Here is a 6,597-nt window from a genome sequence, read left to right on the forward strand (position 1 = left end):
TAACATTTGGTGGCAACAGTTTGAAAAGTGATTCGCCGTTTATAGTGATTTAACGCAAAATCGCAAAACGAAAACAATAGTCCTTCAGGGACAAAGCCCCTTTGGACTAAAAAACATGAAAGCAGTACCTTTAGCGCGGGTTGTAATCACCACCCAAATCTATCATTTTCTGTCAACGTTTTGGTAGTTTTTCAAAGCCTTCGGCCCAGAAATGCGGTGACCGCGAGTCCAAAAACAGATCAACCTCATTTCCAGCGTCCTGTGCAGGATGGAAATTAGCACCATCAAGATGTAGCTGCAGGTGTGAAGAAAGGTAGAAGTCCGAAGGAGCAATGCTATGGTTATAGAGTGGGTGTGGCAAAAGATCCCTTTCGTGTCCGTACAGAGTCCAGCTGGCGAATGCAACCACCAGATATAAAGTATGATCTTTTTGTTAGTCAAACTGCGCTTCGCGACGCTGCCAACGGTGTTACCGGGCGCAGACCAACCCCCGTTACGGTCTGTATTGTTGAAGTAGATCCACATTTCATTACAAGTGACGATCTGGTCCAGAACTTTGGCCTTGCGTTGATATTTAAGCAAATTAGTGTCGACCCGAGCACGTCTGGCCTTATCTGATTGAGTCATAAGTGCTCACAGACGGACCTCGGCCGACCAGAGCGTTATGCTTATTGAATGTCATAGTCCTTGTTTTTGAACTTTCGGTACCTGACTTTCACAGTGTCATATGATACAATATTAGTACTTAAAGCTCTACACACAATTTGGTGACATTCTGTAGCTGACATTTTGCAACAGAACTGGAAATAAATGATGGTTCTAATCTGGTAGGGTGATAGTTCATTTTCAAACACCTTGTACTTAATGATAACGATATATTTTTACATATTTCACAACAGTGTTCTAAAGAAAGTCTTTTTTCTTTCAAATGCCATGAATCGTTTGAGAAAATATGATTAAACTCGCTAACGCGAACTGTTTGCGGAGACGATATTTGCGGTGGCGGGAAACTTTCGGTAAAACCCGATAATAACAGAATTACTGAAGCTGAGCGAAATGATCATTCCTAGTTGAAAAGCGACTTTCCAGTCGAATAATTTAACTGATAACGTGTAAGATGAAAAGAAGAAAAAAAAAATTAACAAAAATAAAACAAGTTTTTAATAAAATAAGCTTCTATTTAAATGTCATAAAATAATTAATAAACTAAATAAAGAAAGTAATTAAGCGTATAATTTAATGGGAATAAGAGATTAAATAATTCTTTTTGCAAAATTCCCCTGTAATTTTATATCACGAAAAGCGTCGATGAATAAGTCAAGAAATCTAATAAACAAGCTGTGTTGCCAAATGTATGAGCAATTATCTTTGCAAATTAATCAAGGTCATCACGCTTTTATTACCCGTAGCATGAAAACTGTAGAAGAATTTTGTAAAGATAATAATTTAATCTGGTGCTACCATTAAACTGTATGATAAATTATTTTTTCCTTTTGTATCATTAATTATTTGATGTGTTTTAGGTAAAAGCTTATTTGATAAGAATTTAAAATTGCATTTTTTATTTTAATTTTCATTTATCTTGAATAATATTTTTTCCTTTATGGATACATACGTAACATCCGGTTAATTAGCTCAATTAAACATGCAACTTTGTAATGAATTATCGTATTGTTCTGCACTTGCACTTAAGGTAGAAGTGGTGCACACATACAGCTAGCAATTGAAAAATCTGTGATTTTTCATGCTTTGTTCCGAAAAGGCCTAACAATTTTCTACAGCTTAATTTAGAGTTCTTGCCATTAAAAAGTCGAAATGTATTTTTTAAACAGAAATATGGTATGTGATCAAATGTATCCGCACGCTTGGGGTCAAGCGCAGACATGATAAGTAACATGCCTTTGCGGAAGGAACCTTTATGGTTTAAGGCTGGGGCTGTGAACCCTTTAGAACATTTCTTCAAGACCCGTATCAGAAAAACATGTATTAAGAGCATGTGTTCAACAATATGTGCGTTGTTTGGAAACGGATCATATTGAAACGGGAAGGAATCGCGACTGCATCCATACCAAAGTGTTTCCACCCCGTTGATAGCTCTGAATTATCTAAAATATTAAAAAGTAGACCTCTGTATTCATATTTCTCTTCACAGAAATCGAATGGCCAAGGCCAAGCTACGAGAAATAAGAGCATTTCATAATAGTCCTTCCCTGAAACTTGACTTGAGAAACAAATACAGTCCCGTACAATGTCGTTCACCTGACAACATTTTCAAAAAAGAAATATCCTGAGGGCGGTTGGTTAGTCAGGACGTGTATTTGTTGCTCCGCCGTTTTGCCTAATATCAGCGGAAGTTCTCAACGTACCGCTGTAAAAGTAGTTGCTACGTGTAGCTAACATCATCAGGAGTACACTTATATAAAAATTGTGTCATTACGACATTTAGTCGTTTTTTTATGGAACTTCAAAGTTTTTAACACTATCATTCACGACTTGGAGCCATTTTCGCCTTGTTCCTCAACTTCGCAGTCCGTGGATACACCGACGGACGTCGTAGCAGCCGGATTTTTACACAGCCGGATAGAGGATCATCTCAGCAGTATTTTGATGTAAGTTTTATCAAGATTGGATAATTGGTTGAATAATTATGCAGAAATTACTCATTTAATTTAGCGCTTTTTTCGCTCACGCTGCATTTTCGACCGTTAGGTGCCACCATCCCCCCCTCGGGGTAGCGCGTTTTCGTCAAGGACATTCGCAACGGCTTTCCTTTTATGAAGTGGACACTTTATTAGCTGCCTGCTAATTAATTTCCTAATTGCTGTATCATGCTGGAATAAACGGCAATCTTCATCATCTATCTTCAGAAGCAGAAGTTTCAAATTTTGGTCGTGATCGGCCCACTGGTTCCAAAGATATAATTTTTTCGACATTTATTAACTTAGAATTTTCAAGCTGCAAAATTGCGTGGTTTGACTTCCTATTACAGTGCAGTGTTGTGTTTCAGTGTCTATGTGCCTTTGGATTACTATGGAATACCTTTATACAGATGAAGGACAGATGAAATACTGCTGCCAAGGTAAGAAAATTTGACTTTTTCCTGTATTCCAGATAGAAATATAAAAATTCAGCACCAAACGCAGTACTGTACAGAAAAACTTAGATCCTTTCCCATACGATGAGTGACATAGATTCCTCCACTTACTCGAGAGAATTTGCTTTGCAAACATTCATTACCTCGGACATAAGCTATACTGAGAAGATTGATAAACTCACTGACGAAATTTAAAAGATCGCAACTTCCTTTCGAGGTGGCAAAAATATTCTACCCCTAGGCTTGCGAAAGCAACTGATAGACACGGTTGAAGCCTTCCGAATTCTGGCTTTGGGAGTATCTGAGTATATCCCACCTCCGGATACCGTCGATAAAGCAGTCAACACATCCAGTATTTTCGCGTGTGAACTAGCAAGTCAACAGCAACACATCACAGCTGCACCTAATCTAGCGCAAAAGGCAACAGACAATCGAAAGTCCTACGCAAGTGTAACGGCGCAAAAGCCTAAACACACCTTGCTGATCTACCCTAAAGACCCGTCCACAACATCCAGGAAAGTGTTAAAAAAATTGACTGCTGAATTTCCGTTACCCACATTGGGAGTTCAAGTAGCAGCATTAAGATACATCCCGCAGGAAGGACTTGCAGTGGATTGCCATACAAAGGAGGACATTCACGCACTCTCGGAAAAACTGCAGACTGAAAAGGCTAAAGAATTCTTGCAAACCAAGATCCCAAGCACAAGGCTTCCCAGGGTTGCTATACACAATATCCCATTAAGCGTTACACAGGAGGAACTTGGACGAGTCATCAGTTTAGAACTCCATATTAACAAGAATAATGCCAAAATCCTGTACAGGCTCAAAGAAAGGAGTAACACAGTCAAGTGGATTGTCGAATGTAATCCCGATGCCTTCCAACAACTCATGCGCTCCAGAAAACTACTCATCGGCTGGCGGGCACAACGAATCTCAGAGTACTTCAACACTAAGAGGTGCTACCGCTGTCAAGCATTTGGCCATACCCAGCAGGGATGCCAAAATAAAATCTATTGTGCATACTGCTCGGGGAATCATGCAATCAAAGACTGTCAAGCCAGACGAGCCACATGCATCAACTGTGCAGACAGTAACTACCGCAACCGAGACAATAAAGCTTGCGACCATCCAGCATATGATGTTGCCTGTCCAACATACACGAGATACGTCGAACGGATCAAACGCAGCACTATCTATGAATAGTCTATCTGCTACTAATGCTAACAACAACACGCCTGTAATCCAATCTAATAATAACAATAATCATATGCAGATTCTCTCTCCACATACTATACCTCCATCAAGCAGGAACATAGGTACACTAAGCACAAGTATCATCAAATGCCTGCAAATCAATCATCAAAGGGCTGAGGCAGCAACATCTCATGTCCTCACGCAAGTTATTTCCAACGACATAGACCTCGTAATCATGCAGGAACCATACTGTAGAGAAGGTCACGTCGCTAGCTTACTATTGCATGGAAAATATACCAAAAGGAGTCCCCGACGGCAGATCTTGCTCCTAGAGTAGCAATTGCCTGCTGCAACCCCGCATGGACACCACAAGTCATCAAGCTGCATAGGGATTATGTCGCCATTCTAATCATTTTTGAAAATATGCAATTTATCCTTACTTCGGTGTATTCACCACCAACAGATGCAATTGGCAGCACTGTCGCCCACATAAGCGAAACAAGTAGAAAATTTCCAAACACAGCTCAAGTCATAGGAGGCGACTTTAATGCCCATCATATTATATGGGGGTATAGTACCACAAATCCAAAAGGGCAGGAGCTTGAAGATTATATTGCGGCAAACAATTTACAATTGCACAATACAACGAATGCACCACCTACATTCGATAATTCGTACAATCAAGGATGGCCAGACTTAACGATCTCAACTTATGATATTGCTAACAACATACATTCATGGCATGTCTCAGACTCTGAAAGTTGTTCAGATCATAAATACGTAGAATTTACTATACAAACAGATACCACCATTTCTATAATTAAACGCTATAGGCTGCCAGGTAACAAGGTTAGACAATTGACACAGGCCTTTACTCGTCTCCTGCAAGCAAAAGAATTGCAGCTAGAATCTTGCAACAACTCAGAACACCTTGATTCCCTTGCACAAGGACTTCTAGAGGAACTTAATGAAATATGTCAACAAATTTTACCCCTCCGTACAACCAAGAAATTACAAGGAATCTCTTGGTGGACCGGCGAACTAAGGCAACAAAGACAAAAATGCAGAGCTTTGCGCCGCAGACTAAGAGGCAACGTGGACGGAGAGACCAAAGCACAGATTCTGACTACATACCGGCAAGAGCGGGCTAAATATAAGAAGAATATTCTCGCTGCAAAAGTGACAAGCTGGCGTACCTTCTGTAACAACAATACGAATCCCTACGGGATCTTACATAAGATTGCAACACAGAAGGTATTCAAACCAGCACAAATTCATGCACAGATTCCAACAGCTAGTCTTTCAACAAACCCAGCGGGGTTTACAGCTGCCACCCTTCTTGACGAAATTTTTGCAAAGGACAATCCGCATGAAGATACACTGGAACAACGTGCAGTGCGAAACAATACAACTATCCCAGATACGCCAGATGATTATGCTTTCTCAGCGAAAGAAATCGCTCATGTATTTCGCTACCTACCCCTGAAAAAAGCCCCAGGACCGGATGGCCTGGACTATTCAATAATTAAAGTTGCATATAAAGCCAATCCAGATTTCTTCACTAAATGTTTCAATAAATTACTTCAGGCAAAGCTCTTCCCAACCGTATTTAAGAAAGGACAGGTAGTCTTGTTCTTGAAAAAATTCAAAAATCCAGCTGAACCGCGGTCTTACAGGCCAATCTGCTTGTTGTCTGCACTGGGCAAAGTGTATGAAAAGCTGATTGTCAATCGACTTCGTCATCATCTGCACAAGACCAAATATCTAAGTGTCGGACAATTCGGTTTCCGCATAGGATCTTCCACCGTTCAAGCCCTTTCAACAATCAAGGATTGCATCCAGAAGAATAGAAATGATAATATGCATACGGCTTTCATTTCGATTGACCTGGCCAGCGCATTTGATACTCTGTGGTGGCCAGCAATCAAACAAGCTTTACGCAATGCAAAATGCCCGACCAACCTTTATCTAACAATCACAAACTACTTACAAGATCGTACGTTAATAATGTCCCACGATGCAGGTGTTTCATCCAAAGCCCAAGTGAGAGGTTGCCCGCAAGGCTCTTGCGCGGGGCCCCTCCTATGGAACATCACATTTAACGAAGTGCTCGCTGCAGACTGGCCCGCACACACGCGAGTTGTCGCCTACGCAGATGATGCTGCACTCCTGGTGCGAGGACGCACACGCAACGAACTGGAGAAAAACGGCACAGAAGTCTGCACACTTTTTGCTGACTACTGCACTCGACTTAAGCTTCAAATATCAACAGAAAAGTCAACAGCGTTGATCATTCCAAGGCCAGGAAC

The sequence above is a fragment of the Stegodyphus dumicola genome, chromosome X1 (genome assembly GCF_044657685.1).
Source record: "Stegodyphus dumicola isolate Sdum_Otavi_A_Nest chromosome X1, ASM4465768v1".
In the NCBI taxonomy this organism is placed as follows: Eukaryota; Metazoa; Arthropoda; class Arachnida; order Araneae; family Eresidae; genus Stegodyphus; species Stegodyphus dumicola.